This window comes from Protopterus annectens, chromosome 6.part0 (genome assembly GCF_019279795.1).
Source record: "Protopterus annectens isolate FY-2018-M chromosome 6.part0, PAN1.0, whole genome shotgun sequence".
Classification (NCBI taxonomy): domain Eukaryota; kingdom Metazoa; phylum Chordata; order Ceratodontiformes; family Protopteridae; genus Protopterus; species Protopterus annectens.
Genome location: NC_056737.1, coordinates 1,782,841,967 through 1,782,861,010, shown reverse-complemented (window position 1 = coordinate 1,782,861,010; position 19,044 = coordinate 1,782,841,967). Strand labels below are relative to the sequence as shown.

The following is a 19,044-nucleotide window of genomic DNA, read 5'->3' as shown; positions in this document are numbered from 1 at the left end:
TGTATGGAAAGTCTATTCCATAGCATAGGCAGTCTCTGGGTTATGAACCTGTCCCTGCAGTACATTCTGTTGATTGTGGTAATGAGGTTGAGGTCTCTGGAGTGTGTGGTGCAGAGGGATTGGGATTTCTTTAGCTGTAACATTTCTAACAGGGTCAGACACGGCTTTGTAAGTCAAGCAGAGATTGCCTCTAAGTAGGCGATATGAGACAGAGAATAGTTGGAGTTTTTTGTCTGTCTATATAGGACAAGTGTTTAAGGCCTAGGATCCTGTTTGTGAGGTACTTTTGTGGCCTCTCCAGTTGTTGCAGGTGTCTAGTGAGGTACATGCCAAATAGGGCATTGTATTCAATGATTGGCCTAATGAGGGAAGAGTAGAGGGAGACAATGATCTCTTTCTTCCTGGATGCAAAACCCTTAGTAATGAGATGTACCACTTAGAAGGACTTTCTGACCACAGTGGCAATGTGGTGATCAAAAGAGAGGTTGCTGTCAACCTGTGTTCCCAGATCTCTTATAACACCTTCTGTGTTCAGTGGACTACCATTAATGTGGTAATTCATGGGAACCGTGTTTTTTCCAAAGGGGATGATGACATATTTTTTGGCATTGAGCTTAAGGCCATGGTTCTGACACCAGTCGTTGGTCTCAGTGAAGCCATTCTGTGGGATGTCAGCATCACTTGGGAAGTTAATAATAGCTCCCAACTTGCAATTGTCTGTGAACTTTGTCAACCAGAGTCCTTTCCTGTTGTCCTGGACTTCAGAGAAGTAGATACCAAACAGGAGAGGACCCAGGACCAAACCCTGTGGGACTCCACTCGTGACTAGTTGGCAGTCTGACTTGGAGTCAGCTACTTTCACACTTTGGGTTCTATCTGTGAGCCAGTTTGCAACCCACCTAGTGATATAGGGGTTGATGCCTAGCTTAGTGAGTTTTTCTATGATTCCTGTGTGGGGAATGGTATCAAAGGCCTTGGTCAGATCAAGGTGGCCTGTATGAACCACCTTGTCTTCATCCACAGCTCTGTTGACTGACTCAAAGAAGTCGACCAAGTTGAGCAGTCATGATCCACCCTTCACAAAACCAAACTGTGTGGGATCCAGAGTTTGGAGAGTCTCTATATCCATGTTTATTAGGTCCATGATGATGCATTCCATAGATTTGCATATAAGACTCATCAGGCTAATGGGGCAATAGTTCCCAGTGTCTGTAGTTGCTCCTCCTTTCTGGAGAGGGATGACTATAGCAGTGCCTTATTTGGTAGGAACAAAGCCTGAGGTGAGGCTGTGATTAAACAGGGCACACAGGTGAGGTGCCAGTTCACTCTGTGGTTCATGTAGAACACAGCCAGGGATATTGTCAGGTCCCATAGAAGCTGTATTCCTGGCCTTGGACAGTGCAGTTTTAACCTGTTCAGCCATAATACTGGGTGCCTGGCAATCTACTGGTATTGTGATTAGTCCTTTGGGGGGGTAAAGTTGGCATGGAATCTGTCAGCCAGTATATTGGCAATATCTGTTGGCTAGGTATAGGAGGTACCATTGTACAGTAGCTCAGAGAAAATCTGGGTATTGACATGGAGATTCTTTACATAACTATAGAAGGCCTTGTGGTTTTCTTTACTATCTGCTGCAATTCTGTTTTCATAGCCAGTTTTAGAAGATTTGATGAGGGATCTCAACTTTTTTGGTGAGGCTGATAAGGGAGTTTTTCCAGTCTTGGGACTTCACCTTATTCTGCATCAATTTCCTTCTTCTGTTGTAGAGTTTGTTTATGTCAGGGGACCACCAGATTGGCTTCCTTTTTTTGGAGGAGAGTTTCTTGGTTCTACTGGGTATGGCTAGATCCATGCATTTGTGTACATGTTCGTACAGTGCATTGCTGTATTATTCGGCAGTCATGCAACTATTCTCCATTAGCCACCTCTGTTTTTAAGAGCTCAAAATTAGCTTTGGAGAAGTTTTTCATGGTGGTTACCTTTGTGGGGGGGGGGGGGGGTGGATTTCCAAGGTGGTTAGTTTGTGGTCGGATCTAACCATGGACAAGCTGACTATTGATGTAGAGCAATGGTCACCCATGTTAGTAATGACCAGGTCAAGGATATTCTTACCTGTAGTGGGGGTAAGAACGAGCTGGTCCAGGGCATTGGAATTAATAAACTCCAGGAAACTTTGGGAAAGTGCATTGGTACAGGAGTAGTTTTCCCAGTTAATGGAGGGTTAGTTGCTGAAGCACACACTTTTGTCATGCTGCTCTGTATTTTGACAAGGCCTTTTCCCCTGTAGTTTCTTGATGGTATAGCAGCTCATCTAAGTACTGGTACAAGTGGAGTGTTGAAGCCATCTCTCTTTTTCCTTTTTGTCTGATTACTTTCATGTAACCTGTTGCAAGGGTGAGTTTAAAGTGCTACTGCACCTGGGCTGATATGATGTTTCAAAGTTTTTGATCTGCTGTCATCTGTCTGATTGTATGAATCAGATTTGTATGGGGAGATAAAATACTCCAGCAGTTTAACTAGTTCTTAGCAACATCAGTAACTTAGTTGTAGAATAGCTAACACAGTGACTGGGTAAACCGGTTGTTTAATATTAGTTGAAGCATTCAGTTTTTGGTGCTGTGTTTCAGGATGTTGGAAAAAGGCCTTCTAAAATTCCAAGAGCAGTTAATTTGGGTTATGGAGTGTACTGATGCTTTTGTTTGTTTTCCATTTGTGCATTTACTTTAACTATGTGTGTTATTGCGCATCATGTAAATTTTGATGCACTTCTCTATTATTCTCATTTTGTCATCCTGTGGTACACATCTAAGCATGAGGGTGAAGATGATACTCGAGTACCTTTGAGTTCTCAACTGCTTTGGTAGGTTATCTGGGTGTAATTCATATTTTACTTTATGTCATCTGATACTAATCATTACTTTCCTGTCTCAAATTTTCCTTATGTATAGTATTTCCATGCATAAATTGTGTTGGTGACATAGATTAATGTGATGTTATACAAAGTGTTTTCTTTTTATATCTCTTTAGATAGCTTTAATCTTGTGTTTCCTGTCCTAAAGTAGTAGTCATCATATAACTTAATTTATCCTTGTTAGCCAAACATATCCCAAAATGTTTTAACTGCCCAATATTTGAAAATATTGCTTAAACTATTTGTGTAATGCACTGGTTGATATTTGTGTACCTTTGGCTAGATCCGTGGTTGAAAACAGTGTCATATGGATTATCTACTTACCAGGTTAACAGAAAACGAATAAGCAAGTAGAAGATGTGACCAAAAAGCATGTACTATGACAGACAGTAACCGACTCCCTCATATTTAAAATGTTCAACCACAAACACTCAAAACCCACCACAAAATAAACTTATCCTCACTCATTAATCTGTCTTTGCAGATTCTGGGCTAGTGCACATTTCTGTGAGGTGAGCTGGAATACTTTACTCTGGCTATTTTTTTTTTCAATGAGAAATTGAAAGTGTACACAGGTGTGACAGTAATTGATGTGTGTGGATATTGGTGAATTATAATGACAATGAAATGTTCTGAAATGAGTAATATTGTTAGTAATGATTACTATACTTTGTTTCACTTCTTTCTGAAAAATGCTCAAAGAAAACTAGACAAACATTTTGCTTAATTAAACAATAAATATAATTACAGTAGTTTGGTAGATGAGCATACTTTTAAAACAATCAGGATCTTGACTGCAAAAATAAATAAATAAATCAATAAATCAATAAAAAATAAAGAAATGCATTTATGCATGGTTCAAAATAAAGGTGCGTCTGGGGACCTCTGGTTTGAAAACCACTTAGGGCCCAATTTGTTCTTAATCCACCATTGGCAAGGGTTCAGTTTCAATTATGCCAGTACCTGATACTTTATGGAATATCTATTCCTATTTGATCAGAGCTTACATAAGTATGTTCTTTTAAGTACAGTCTGTGTATTCCTTATGTGCATTCAAGCCTACAACATAGAATACGTAGAAAACTACCACTAAAGTTTAAAGATCTCTTGTATTCTACCCACAGGAGGTATAGGAGGTATGTTTCATAACATAGCTCTTTACATCTCAGCATATTCTGTCCACAGTAGGTCTGTGTCACAGTATACCTCTCAACATCTGAGCATTAAAAATCATACTCCTGGCATTTTAAAATGATAGCAGAGGCTCAGAAAAAAGGCACATTCTTATTTGTCACACTAGAAGGTCTTCTTATAGTACATCTTACATAGTGGAAGAGAATCCTTATGTAGGCTGAGATTATTTACATATTAAGGTATTTACCCATAAATAATCTAAGTTTATAATTATAATAAAGAAATAGTAAATCCAAAAGAATCAAGACTATGTGTACGTTTTACAAGTTATTTTACAGTGATTGTATGAGAAGAGCTCTTGACACATGTCTAAATCATGCACTAAAGTATACACAGAATTGTTCAGCACACTTTGGAAAGAGTGCATTTTTGTAATTTCTTAAATGTAATTTCATTGAAGTAGCATTCATTTACCACTGCTCAGGTGAGCCTCATGGTGTGAGCATAGGTTCATAGGTTCATAGGTTCATACTAGGCTATCTGCCCTAGGGCATTTATAAGCCTAGCCAGAATGTGTTTGGCTTTCGCCACCCATTTTAAATTAATTTTGCTATGCCCTTTCTTGAGGTTAGTATACTGTGCCTCTGTCTAACAGTGACACAGAAGTGATACCCAGGGTAAACCTACAATCTCCCATCCACTCATCAAGATTCCTCTTGAAGAGAGTCAATGAGGGACTCTGCCTAACCTGGAATGGGATTTTATTCCAGAGTGAAGGGAGCCACTGGGTTATGAATCTGTCCCTCCAGCATGTCCTATTTATTTCAGTGCTGAGGTTCAAGTCTCTCGAGCATGTAGCTCGATGGGACTTGGATTTTCTGAGGTGCAGCATGTCCATTAATTCCGGGTTGGACATGGCTTTATACGTCAGGCACAGATCGCCTCTGAACAGGCGGTATGCCACTGAGTAGAGCTGGAGTTTCTTTAACCGGGCAACATATGACATCTGTTTGAGCCCTTTGATCCTCTTGGTGAGGTACTTTTGGGGTCTTTCCAGTTGCTGCAGGTGTCTGGTAAGGTACATCCCAAAGGGGCATGGTACTCAATTATGGGCCTGATGAGGGATGAGTAAAGAGGCACAGCTTCTGTAATAAAAGAGTAAAGTGTATTGTGTGGAAAGCTGATTCCCAAACCCAGAAAAGGGGGGTCTATATTAGATCAACGAAATGGAATTACAGCGAATGCCATTTCACTGACACATGTATACCGAAATCCCAAAATAGCAAAACCCCAGGTCCAATGGAAAAAAACACGACGTATTACTTAAAACATTGCAAAGCTTTCGCTGTTTTGGGATTTCAGTCTATATGTGTCAGTGAAATGACATTCGCTGTAATGTCATTTCGCTGATCTAATATAGACCCCAGAAAAGCATGTCTCCCTGTTTGTGAGTATGTAGGGAGGACCTATGCATCTGACTTTAACAATTAACATGGTGTTTCTTTTTCATTTTTGCCAATATAAGTAGGCAATATGAATATGTCTTTATCAGCGAGGGAGATGCTGCAGTTAAACATGTACAAAGTAATGGTTAAATGGGAAAGTGATGATATTTCTGACATTCAATACTTCATAATTTTAATTTTTCAGTGATGGAAAACAAAATCTAATCTTTCAAAACCAGGGATTACAATATGTGCAGGAAATGTTTTTGGTTTGTCAGAAAATGTAACTATTATCCTTTAAGCCTGATTGTTTTGCATATAACATTTCTGTGGGTGGCCGCAGTGGTGCAGTGGTTAGCACTGCCACCTCACAGCAAGAGGTTCTCTGGTTCAATTCTCAGCTGGGGTACCTTCTGTGTGGAAACTGCATGTCCTCCTTGTGGTCGCGTGGGTTTCCTCCAGGTGCTCCAGTTTTATCCCAAAGACATGCTGTAGGTGGATTGGACACTCTAAATTGGCCCTAGGTGTGAATGTGTGCATGCGCGTGCCTTCTGTGGAAGGTCAGGTGCCGGGCTGGTAACTCAACACCATAAAATCTTCACTGCCAATCAATCTGCAGACCGTTGTTCCACTGTGGTGACCCCTAACTGGGAAAGCCGAAAGGAGATGTTTTGCATATAACATCTCTATACTGCCAAAATGTTTTTATTTAGTTGCTTATTTGTATGGAAATAAGTTGATTATGGAAAGCTAATGGTGAAATGTAGAAGTCCAGGAAGTTATCAAAAGAAAGAAGAAGTACAGAAAGAAGGATGATTTAGAAAAGATGGACTAGGCTAAGATAGAATACTGGCTGGCTAACAAATATGCTAAGAGAGCAGTCACAATTGCAAAAAAGAGTCATCAGAGATTTTCTGCCAGCTTCTATAAAGTGGCTTGTCTTATGAAACAGAGAAGCTCTATCACATTTCAAGGCAACAACAGAAAGAAAAAAATAGCTGGCAGATGCCATTCATAAGAGATACCAGCAACAATCTATTCATCAGCCTAGAGGATATCCAGGGAAGATGGAGGGAGTATGCAAAGAATATTCTGAATGAGGAAAATACATTGAAATGGTACTGTACATACAGATTCTCCAGTTAAAGAGGAAGGATAACACGCCCTAGAAGAAGTATGGTGTATTAAGGAAAATTAGTTCAATGAAAGCAGTAGGCTGAGACGAAGTTATATCAGAGATAATCAAAAAGGTTGGCTTGTTAGGGCAGAAATAACTTCTGGGGAAACCCATTATCATATGGAGAGAGTGTTCCATCTCTGATGACTGGAGAGTAAACATTTTAGTGTCAGTCTACGAGAACAAAGGGGACATTCAGAGTTCGTGTCACACTGCATGACATTTCTGGAGACAGTGGTTGATAAAGGAATATACACACTAGTAGAGTGTCGCGTGGGAGGTAAGTAGTTTAGAGTCAGATCAGGATATAATAGAAATGACCAAATGATTGCAGTGAGACAGAGAGTGGAGAAGAAGCTGGAGGTAAGGGAACAGTCCAGCTGTGCATTTCTACACTTGCAGAAAACATACAAGAAGGTCTCAAGAAACTTGAATCTGGAAGTTCTATGATGGCTCAAAGTCCCAGAAACTTTGGAAAGATTAATGCAATCGGTGTACTGTGAGCAGAGTTCAGACTCACAAAGGGGTTTCTAGTGGGAGTGGGTGTACATCAGGATTCTGCTCTGTGTTATTCCCATTTGTTTTGGTGATGGACCACATCAGCAAACAATCTAGAGTAGAAACATCGATAAATCAACTGTATTTAAGTGATATGGCACTGCAAGCTGATTTAATAAAAGAATTTCAGCAAATAATAGGGACTGGAATGTAGACCTGAAGATAAATGAGATGACAGTGACTACAGACAAAACTTTGGTCATGGCAGCAGATGGCAGAAATCAGAAGAAGCTGACATTTGAGATAAGAAGGAAGATGTTGGAACAGGTTAAAAACTTTGTGTATCTGAAAGGGGTATCTGAGGAGAAATGGAACTCTGAATGACGAGGTCAAAGCTTGTATTAGAGGCACTGTAGCCTCAGCAAAGAGATGGATAGATTTTACGAGAAAAGACTTGTGACAGTCGGTGCATATGACCATCAGAGAAAGTAGGAGAGTTACTGAATCAAGAGAATTGCTGGCCGTTGAAGTGAGACCTGATTCCATGTAAAAGTGCAAACAAGGAGGCTGCTGCTGCTTGTTTACTTGAGCTGAAGAGTTGTATGCCTCTTCAACATCCTATTTAATTTCTTAGTTTTCTGGGATTGCTTTCTTTATTTCCCTATTGTAGCCATCACATTTCTCACTATCTATTGCTTGGTGAAACCTCTATAGCACCTATCACATTTCTCATGGTCTGTAACTTAGTATATATTACTAGGTGAAGGATGAAATGTATTCCTAAATGAACTACTCTACAGGCAGACTTCATCAACAAAGGGTGAAAGCTAAGGGTGTTTGTTAAAATTCTGAGGACTTTAAGCAAGAGTGAGGGCTGTAGTATCTTGAACTATCAGTCTTTCTCTAAGATGCAGCAATTTCTGAGTTAATATGTGGGAGTAAAGACCTCTTATGTCAGAGGGTGCAGGAGAGTGATGCAGAGCATAGAAATAGTGCTGCTTGTGCAGTTCACTTCCATCCTCATAACTACTTGTGTCACAACATGCACAGATGATAACATAATCACAAATTTCAAGCTATTATTTTGTGTTGATTTTCATGTAATAATCTGATAGAAAAATATGGCGTCAGATGGAGAATCAGCGCAAAGACATATTAAAAGTCTCAGGTATAGTTTCTCTGAAAATTCCACTACAGAAGTCTTAAAGCTCCCTACAACATTATCAGATGCAGAATTACATTTACAAAAAAGCAATAGAGAGAGACTATAGCCTACAGTTTAATTTCAAAGTCAGAACATTGTGGTGACTTCAGTGAATAATTAAACACCCTCCTAGAAAGTAAAAGCATGTAGTGTGGTCTTAGCAGGCATGATAACTGCAGAACATTGAATAGTGAACCTCTATGAAGTTAGCAAAGAGTAATTACAAAATGGCAATTGTACCAAAATAAATAAACAGGAAAAAACAAGTCATACCAGAAGACAAATTTAGTTATACCTCAAAGAAGCTGGGAGAAAGGGGAAGCTCATGGTACAATGTTAGGAATGATTAAATTGCTGATCCTAGACTGCATTTTCTGTGTTAAATCTAGCACTCAGAAACATAGTTTTGTATTGTAGATGAGGGTCACTGGTCTTTTCTGATGTTATTTCTCTATATTTTTCTGCAGATCATACTAAAACTATAGCAAAGTAACACTTCTTGAATTATGTCATACATTGGCTCTGAGGTAGTAAACTATGAAATTTCAGAAACATTTCACTAAACATTTGCACGTTGTCTGTTGTGAGGTTTTGAAGTATGCCTGAAGCATACAATCTGTATCCCTGGTCTCTGCAGCTGCTGCATGCATACATTTTTAAGATTTAATTTACACAGCTTTAATGATCACAGTTAAAAAAGTTTTGCAACACTTCCACACTAAAATGAATGTGCCTCTGTAGACTCTGCCATCATTGCCACATACCATAACAGCTGCTGTTCCTTTACTGTACCACTTATGAATGTGCAATTTTAAGACATGTCATATAATTTCCCATTGTTTCATGATCCAGCTGCAGACAATCCAAGAGGAGTATAATGAAATAACTTTCCAGACTTCTAACTTATGTTTGCATGATATGAGATAACTCTGACACATTTTTGCTTGAAGACATATTCAGATAGAACTGGACTAGGGTGTAATCAGAAAATGCACATTTTGGGAGCATTTTAATCAAAACTCTTGGGTGTGGATTTATAAAGTGAGCATTTTCTGGTAAAATTGTCTCAGCATTATTTCTTGATTTATCTAAAGCATTTGATACTGTGTCCCTCTCTACACTACCACAACAACCCTCTAATCTTGGTCTTTCCCCTTTCTCTATGCAGTTGTTTTATAGTACCCTATACAGTAGATATCAGTCAGTGAAATGGCAGGGCTCTACCTCACTATTCTTATTCAGCATTACAGGGGTTCCTCAGGTACCTGTCTTTGGTCCCCTTCTTTTCAAAGTTATCAATAACCTCCATACTTATTTCTGCCAAAGCTCCTTAATTCAATATGCAGATGATTCTACTATCATCTGCTTGTCAAGTAATCTAGCACACTTTCAACAGATAACCCAATAAGCTTTCAAGCTTTCAGATCCATTGAAGCACGGTTTGCCAACTCCCCAAAAAGACAAAACTCCTATGTTTTACTCCAAAAACACAAACATTAGACAAAACAAATTTCAAAATAATGTCTCTGAATAACTCAGTAATTGAAGTTGTCCCCCACACTAAATTGTCAGGAGTCATAATAGATGAAAATCAAATTTGATTTCCATATTCAGGATAGCATAATAATCTCACCAAAAGTTAGGGATGCTATATAGACATAAACATTTCTTAAATATATCTACTAAAACTGCCATTGCTACCACATACCTCCTACCATCCCTACTTTATGGAGCTCCTATTGTTCTCAGTCTCCAAACTTCCTAAAAATCAAAGCTTGAAACCTATTGCATTAAAATTGTTAAATTCCCATCTAGTGCAAACTATTATGCTCATCACTGTACTGAAATAAAATCTATCAACTGGCTTGAATTCCTGCATCATCTTAGCTTTCTCCAACTCACTATTGCCCTAAAAATCATGAATAATCCTATTGTTTGCCTGGCACTAAAGTCCTTCCTTCATAACTATCTTCCAAAAATCATTATGATCAGAGGATAAACATCTTCTGTCTGTCTAAAAAACAAACAAATTCTCAGAATAGAGCCATTACTTCCACATTGGCACCAAAAAAAATGGAATAACCAACACATAAGCATTAGAACCAATAATAATCTAACTGCCTTCAAAATATTACTAAATGAATTTTTAAATAAATCTTAGATCTGCACTTGCACTAAACCAGATTAACTGCTTTATCTCTCCCTGCTAAAAATGACTTCCTTTTATGGACTTTTCCTTTAACTTTTCTATTATATAGTCACTGCCAACTTACAAACAATCCCTTAACTTCATAAGTTCATAGGTTTATAGGAGGTTACTAGGTTAGTGGCCCTAGGATTCTTTACAAGCCTAGCCATGTTAATCCCAAGATGTTCTTTTTTGGGTAGTTATCTATTATTGTTTCTTAACCTGATGTATCCTTCTTTCTCCCAACTTTCTCATCTTTCTTCACAATATTAACCTTTTTTTTATTATTTTTTCTATATACATTGTTGATCCACTACCAAATATATTTAAATATCTGTGTAATAATCCATATTTTTTTAAAAAAAATTATTCAGTGCTGCAGAATTTGTATTTTTTATACTTACAATCTGTTTCATTATGTAAGTGTATAATTTACGTTATGTAATTGAATACAGGTCTTATTTTGTATCTTTTCTCCTTGGGCTTCCAATGAAAATTGGTATTTTAGACACACTAGTACTTTTCCAGTAAAAATGTCACTATTCTTCTTCTTCTTCTTCTTCTTCTTTCAGCTGCTCCCGTTAGAGGTTGCCACAGTGGATCACCTGTTTCCATTTCTTCCTGTCCTCTGCATCTTGCTCTGTCACACCAACCACCTACATGTCCTCTCTAACCACATCCATAAAACTTATCTTAGGCCTTCCTCTTTTCCTCTTAACTGGTAGCTCCATCCTTAGCATCCTTTTCCCAGTATACCCAGCATCCCTCCTCAGCACCTGTCCAAACCAATACAATCTCGCCTCTCTGACTTTGTCTCCAAACCGTCCAACCTGAGCTAACCCTCTAATATACTGATTCCTAATCCTGTCCATCCTCGTCACACCCAACAATTTTAACATCTTTAACTCTGCCACATCCAGCTCTGATGCCTGTCTTTTCATCAGTGCCTCTGTCTCCAACACATATAACATAGCTGGTCTCACTACCCTCTTGTAGTCCATCCCTTTCATTCTTACTGGTACCCGTCTGTCACAAATCACTCCTGACACTCTTCTCCACCCACTCCACCCTGCTTGCACTCTCTTCTTCACCTCTCTTCAGCAGTCACCATTACTGTGAACTGTTGATCCTAAGTATTTAAACTCATCCACCTTTGCCAAATCTACTCCCTGTATCCTGACCATTTTTCTATCATCCATCTCATTCACTCACACACACATATTCTGTCTTAGTCCTGCAAACCTTAATTCCTCTTCTCTCTAGAGCATATCTCTACCACTCCAGGGTCTCCTCAACATGTTCCCTACTTTCACTACATATCACAATGTCATCCGCAAACATCATAGTCCATGGGATCTACTGTCTGATCTTGTCTGTCAACCTATCCATCACCATTGTAAATAAGAAAGGGCTCAGAGCTGATCCATGATTTAATCCCACCTCCACCTTGAATGCATCCATCACTCCTACCTCAGACATCACCACTGTTACACTTGTTGTTGTTTCTTTAAGGCTTTTCCCAGTTAGGGGTTGCCACAGCAGAACTCCGGTCTGCTAATGATTAGCAGTAGATTTTTATGTGCCGAGTTGCCGGCCCTGACGCACAACCTTCAATGAAGGTATGCCCATTCATGCATGTCTCCACACAGAAGATGCTCTAGCTGAGAATCAAACAGGACAACGTCTTACTGTGAGGCGACAATGCTATCGCAGCACCACCACTGCAGTATACCTCCCTTATACATATCCTGTACCACTCTTACATACTTCTCTGCCACTCCCTACTTCCTCATACAATACCACATTACATCTTTAGGCACCCTGTCACATGCTTTCTTTAAGTCCACAAAGACACAGTGCAACTCCTTCTGAACTTCTCTATACATTTCCATCAACACCCTCAGAGCAAACATCGCATCTGGTCTTTCCTGGCATGAAACCATACTTCTGCTCATTAATCACCATCTCCCTTCTTAACCTAGCTTCAACTACTCTTTCCAATAACTTCAAGCTGTGACTGATCAATTTTATCCCTCTGTAGTTACTACAGCTCTGCACATCACATAGACAGGGGCAGCTCGTGCTATAGGACTGCAGGACTGCAGCCATTCCACCTAGAAAACAAAAAAGTAAAAGCAAAGAAACACAAAAACAAAGTAAAGAAACATGTTACGATTACCTCAATTCCCAGAAGTAGTCCGCGCATGCGCAGGGACACTCTCAGACTGTTTTCTCAGCAGTCTACATAGGGGGAAAGGCATCTGTGCCCCACAGATGCCCAGCAGTCTGTGTGGTGGTGACATCACAGAATGGAGGTGCTCCAGACTGCAGCAGGATGGACCAATCAAGGTGCATTTAACTAGCACAGCAGCTAACAAGGTGTGCTGGACCAATTGCATTTAACTAGTGCTGCAGCTAACGTACAAAGGACTTCATTAGCGTGGGCTCGATGGATATCATAGAGGACTGGATTTCTTAGCTCAATGGATGTGTTATGCTCAGGCTTGTTGGCAGGAAAGAGATGAAGTTGAGCTTCTAGTGAGTGTGTTCGTTCAGTGGTTTTGGATTTGGGCTTTTGAACTTTCATTCAAAAGTCTTACATCTATAATTATATATATATATATATATATATATATATATATATATATATATATATATGTGTGTGTGTGTATGTATGTGTGTGTGTGTGTGTGTGTGTGTGTGTGTGTGTGTGTGTGTGTGTATAAAAATGTATGTAGCATGTAGAATACTATATGTGGGATGCAGTACCGTGTTTAAATGCACGTCTGTGTGTGTGTGTGTGTGTGTGTGTGTGTGTGTGTGTGTGTGTGTGTGTGTGTGTGTGTGTGTGTGTGTGTGTGTGTGTGTGTGTGTAACACCCCAGCTGCTATATACTGGTGGCTAGAGAGAACTCATGCTGGTTTGGTAGGGAATGTATGCAGGTGGCAAGGGCCTGAATTCCCTACCCACCACCATTTGTAAAAAATGTGCAGATTTTTGCCTCATATTTGTTCCGTTCTGTTCCTCATAAAATCTGTGGTTTCTATATTTTTGTTAGTCAGTCAGTGGTGCAGGGGATGCATTTCTCCCTGATAGTTACAGCTTGTCTGGTTTGATTCTTGGCTGGCTGCTTTCTGTGTGGAATCTGCATGTCGTCCCATCTTAGTACAACTTTTTGCCTCATATTTGTTCTGTTCCTCTTAAAATCTGTGGTTTCTGTATTTTTTGTTTCCTTACACAGTCAGTGGTGCAGTGGTAGCATTGTCGCCTGACAGCTACAGCTTCTTTGGTTTGATTCTTGGCTGGGATGCCTTCTGTGTGGAGTCAGCATGTCCTCTCATCTTACAAAGACATGTGTCTGGACTATTTCTCCCTGGGCCTATGCTAAAAATTGGCTTTTGTTCCAAGTCTGACTTTCCTGGTTAACAAATGTTAAATAAAATGATAGGCATTTGAATTTCAGACTTCATATTCTTCAGAAAGTACATGGTAACACAAAACCTTTTATTCTAGCAATTTTCTAAGTTTATAAGATGGATATTTGAAATGTGTCCCTATTTTTTGGACTGTATTCCCCCATTATTGGTTTCATCCAGGTTTTTTGTGCTAAGGTTGAGAGCTGTGGTGAGAACTGAATTCACTAAATGGTAGCCATTTAAGTTTCAGTCTTCCTCTTTTTCACAAAACAGCTGATTTGGCATAGTGGTATGTTTCTCTGACTGTTTTACACAGCTTCCTGGGTTCCAGACTTGGCAGTGATATGTTTGGTGGTAACACGGCATTTTATTCTAGCAACTTTCCAAAATTGTACAAGCAATTTTTAAAATGTGTCCCTGATTTTTGGGCTTTTGTCTCCCCCCCCACCTCCATAAATGTTGGCTTTTCCAGATTTCTTGTACTGCAAAGTTCAGAGATACAGCTGAGTGTTGAGTAGATTTTACAAGGAGCTGAGAGCTGCAGGGGAACAAAAGATTAGTGCTGCTTATGCTAAGTCTCTTTGTATTGTTAATAGCATGACAGGTAGTGTACTTGCATTTGATGCTGAAGGCTGTGGGTTCTACTCCCACAGTGGGTAGATGCATTGCTGATACTGTACTGTGTTGTAAAGGGGGATAGATGCTGCAGTCCTTTTTGGTGAAGTTACCTAGTAACTATTAACCTGTTATCAGTTTGCCATCCATTCCCTGTTTCAGTATTACCAGCTTATCATTTTTTAATGCAACATAAGCAATTTATTCCTCAAAGGCAACAGGCACTTTATTTGTAGATGAAACAATGAAATATATAAAGTTGTTTGCTAGCAGCAACCTCTTCATTAGTAACAGATTTCTTTAATGTGGAATTATTTAGATGACTTTTACTACTTCAGAGATTGTGCATATTTACTGATTTTGGTGGATTGTAGAAGTCTGAGTAAACTTTTATGATGGAAATGTTCTGAATTGGGCAGTTTTGTCATTATTGGTGCATGCATTTTGTTTCATTGTTTACTGGAAAAATGTTCAAAACAATAAATTTAAAATGCCCTCTAACAACTGTACTGTATTGCACAAGGAATATAATTTAATACAATCAGGAAGGTGTATCAAAGAGCACGTGTATGTTTCATGTGCAAGGGGCCTATGATTTGAAAACAGCCCAAAGTTAATCTTTATCTGCCACTGGCAAAATGTATTTTCTTCGAAAGTGGGTTTCAATGCTGTTTCAATGAATGAAAGTTTCAAGGGCAGAGAAGTTTTAATGCCAAGTCTATTCTCATTGTGATACTGCATTGCTTTGTTTAGCAGATATTTATTAGTGTTTGTGCTGTAAAATGCAAAATAAAATGTTCAAATGAAATCCAAATCATTGCAGAAGTAAAGCAGTATGCACATTAGTGTTCATGGTAAATTGGGTGAAATAACCAGGGAATGGGGCACTGGAATGGCTGCAGGGGGAGGCTACATTCGACCATGATTTTGTGAGGGGGGGAGCAAACCCAAGACAGCCCCAGCTAAACTATACCTCTCAACTGTCCAGATTTTTGCAGAATTAATAGATTTTTTCATCTTATTTTTGGTTTGTTCCTCATAAAATTTGTGGTTTTCTGGCAAATCATTTAGGAATGAAGTCACTAAATAATGACAGACATCAAGTTTCAGACATCATACCCTTCAGAAAAATGCATGCTAAGAAAAGACCTGTTATTCTATCAACTATTTGATTAACTGTCTGTTATTCTATCAACTGTCTTAAGTTTATACAAGAGCAATTTTTAGTACTGTTTGTAGGTTCCCCCAATATATTTGGCCTTGTCCAGATTTCCTGCATTAAGAGGCTGAGAGGTAAGTGCAAATAAATCGCTTTATAGAATTAGGAATATCAAATCTCTCAACTGTCCCCAATTTGGGCTCAAAATGTTGCTCTCCCCCTAATAATCCCTCTGTAAAATAGCAATTTTGGAAGAAAACGTGGAGGGTTTACAATTATAAATAACTGTAGTGATCAGAGTTATAGATTGCTTTTATTTCAGAAATGCATGCAGATTCTTTAATTTTGTCCGCTAGTCCAGTTAGCAGTAATAATATTAAAAAGGTGTCCCTTCTTTGACAGGTTCCCAGCTGTATTGTCTGACAATTTTATATTTTTGCATCATATTTTTGGTCCATTTTTCATAAAATTATGGTTTTCTGTCAAATTAGTGGCAAATCATTAAAGACTGAAGTTAGAAAATAATGGCAGACATTTGAGTTTCAGATTTCATACCCTTCAGATAATTCATACTAATGCAAGACCTATTATTCTATTATCTTTCTAAGTTTATAAGAGCAATATTTAAAAATTGTCCTTATTTTGGGCCTGTGTTCCACTTCTATGTATGGCTTTCTCCAGATTTCTTGCTCTGAGGTTGAGAGGTATGAGTGTCAGAGCCATCGCCATTAGCCAGAGACATTTCAAATTGTGACATACCTTTTGCACCCCACTCCCCCATGTAATGACTCTTGATGTGTCCAAGCAAGGCAAGGAGCAGTTATGCAGTGTAAGTGTGCAGAGTATTCCCCCATCCAAGGGGGACACAAGTACGGCAGTGGCTTTTCATCTGTCCTTGATTTTGCAGAATGTTCTGGTTTTCTGTCATATTTTTATACTGTTGATTTATGTTTCTTATTATTCAGAAAATGCATGCTGTTGCAGTGACCTGTTGCTCTGTGTTTAGGTAGCAATGCTTTAATAACCATCAGGTAAGCTTGTCGGAGAGTGTAAGATGCAAGTAAGTTTTAATAAGCATACTGTTAAAGAATTACCAATATTGAAAGTCTTTTGTTGCCACGCAGAGAATATTTACATAACTAGATAACTTATATGCCTTGGGTAATGAAATGCATATGACAGTATGTGTAATAAAGGATAGGATTACAGTATTTTCAGAAGCTCACTACATTTTGTTGGAGACTTGCAGTCATCTTTGCAGGCTTTACCCATAAACTAAACAAAATGCTAATCTATTATGTGTGGTCCATAACTTGTGCAGTGATCCTTTAAACAATTTTTCTTGAGCTTGTTTCTTGTTTGGTGTTCATTTTTTACTTTGATCATGTCTTCCCCATGAAACAAGTAGAGAGTTGTTGTCAGGCAGCAGGTCTTTTATGGATAAGAAACATTTTTACAAGTGTGGGTATCACAGATTGCTACTTTCAGCATGTTACTTGGTAATTTTATAAAGCTGAATATAAATTATAATTGGAACTGCACTGCAAGGATAAGTGGTTTATGTTGAGTGCTGCTTGTTTTTTAATACTTGATTTTGACTGGCATTCCAGTAATGTATTTAAAAAGTAATTTATTTTTTCATGCTTCACAACCTTTGTAAATCCATCTAGATATTAAATAAGCTGTCATGTAGTCAATGCATTGAAATATTTTATTCTTCTACACTTCATTTTGTCTTAATTGGACTCTCGTAATGACAGTTTAGCACCTAGGGCAGCGTATTTAAAGTTCCAGTCGTTGTGGTTTTGAGCATAGCTCCACCCCTTTCTAGTTGCCCCACCCCTTTCCATTGGCCCCACCCATTTGGCTGTCTTCTGTAGCCCCCCTTTAATTGGAAGTCACCAGCCACCACTGCACATAGAAGTAGTAGAGCTTGTAATGAATGACTGGACTAGCCTAAAATGCTAATTTCCATGAAAATCTTAGGTTTTTACAATGCTCATACAGTCCAAATGATGGGTTTATCTGTATTTTTCTTGAACAAAAATGGAAAATTAGTGTTTCTGCACATGAAATGCCTATTTTTTAACAGTCTTCTCAAAGTGTAGTATTATAATTTATGTTGGGCCATAGTAGGCAATTGCATTTCCACTTCAGTGACAGATATATGTTTCTGGTTGACCTCTAAAACATTAGAATATAAGTAATAAAGAAATCTTGCTTTTGGAGTTCTTATAAGGAGACAATCTTCTTCTTCATCAAGCTGAAGTCTACACTGTACTATATAAATATTATATGTGCAAGTTCTTTTTTCCCTTATTACGTTGCAACAGTTTTTTGTTACATTCTGAAATTTTAAATGGTCTATCTGCATCTGAATAAATGTGCAGTTTTCAAAACTTTAATCCATCCCCAACCTCTTTTTCACATGTTTGCACATATGGTCAGGATGTCACTTCAACAGTGACAGTCCTCTAGAGCCAAGGTTCACACCAATGGATTGATAGCCCTACCAAAGTTATTTTTCTGTACCACACAGACATACCTACAGCAAATTTAGAGTATCTAGTCCACCTACTGTATATCTTTGGAATATGGAAGGAAACCAGAGCACCCAGAAAAAGCCCATGCAAACAATGGGAAAACATGCAAACTCCTCACTTAAGGCATCCCAGCTGAAAAAAGAACAGCAGAACCTCTTGCTGCAAGGTGCCAGCACTATCCTCTACACAACTGTGCTGCCACTGACTTTAATAGCATTACAGCACATCATTCAGTAGTGATTTCTCTTTTGTCATGCATTATATTGCATCATCTTCACCTTTTCCCTTGTGTATATTACTTGCCCATTTTTACCTCTTGCCTCACTTTTGAATAATTACAGCTCTTTTGTCTTCTTCCTTTTATAATCATTTTTTGTTCTTTACGTTTTCAGCACTACTCTCTTCCAAAATATTCCTTCAGTCTTCTGTCTTAAAATCAGTTCTTATGCATATTTGAGGAAACTTGTCCTAGAAACATCCATTTGATAAGAACTGCTTGGTCTGTCTAGTATGCCCACTTTTCCACAGTTAATATGTTACAGTTTACTAAAGAATGGCTAAAAAGTACATTGACACCCTATTGGAGAGTATTATTGTACAGATAAGAAAAATAAGTCCAGTGCTTTACAGCAGCATAGTAAACTCCTGTGAGGTTTGGACAGTAAAAAAAAGCAAATGGCCATCATTTCATGCTAGCTAAATGTAGCTTTGCTATTTAGTTAGTATAAAATTCAAAATGAGTAAAAATGTAAGG

General features: G+C 38.5%; 1 protein-coding gene across 2 annotated transcripts in view; it reads left to right on the top strand.

Annotated features, from left to right (window-relative positions):
- CALCRL (calcitonin receptor like receptor) overlaps positions 1-19,044 on the top strand; it is a 932,649-nt gene that overhangs the window by 437,830 nt on the left and 475,775 nt on the right. The gene's annotated exons all lie outside the window — the stretch shown is intronic.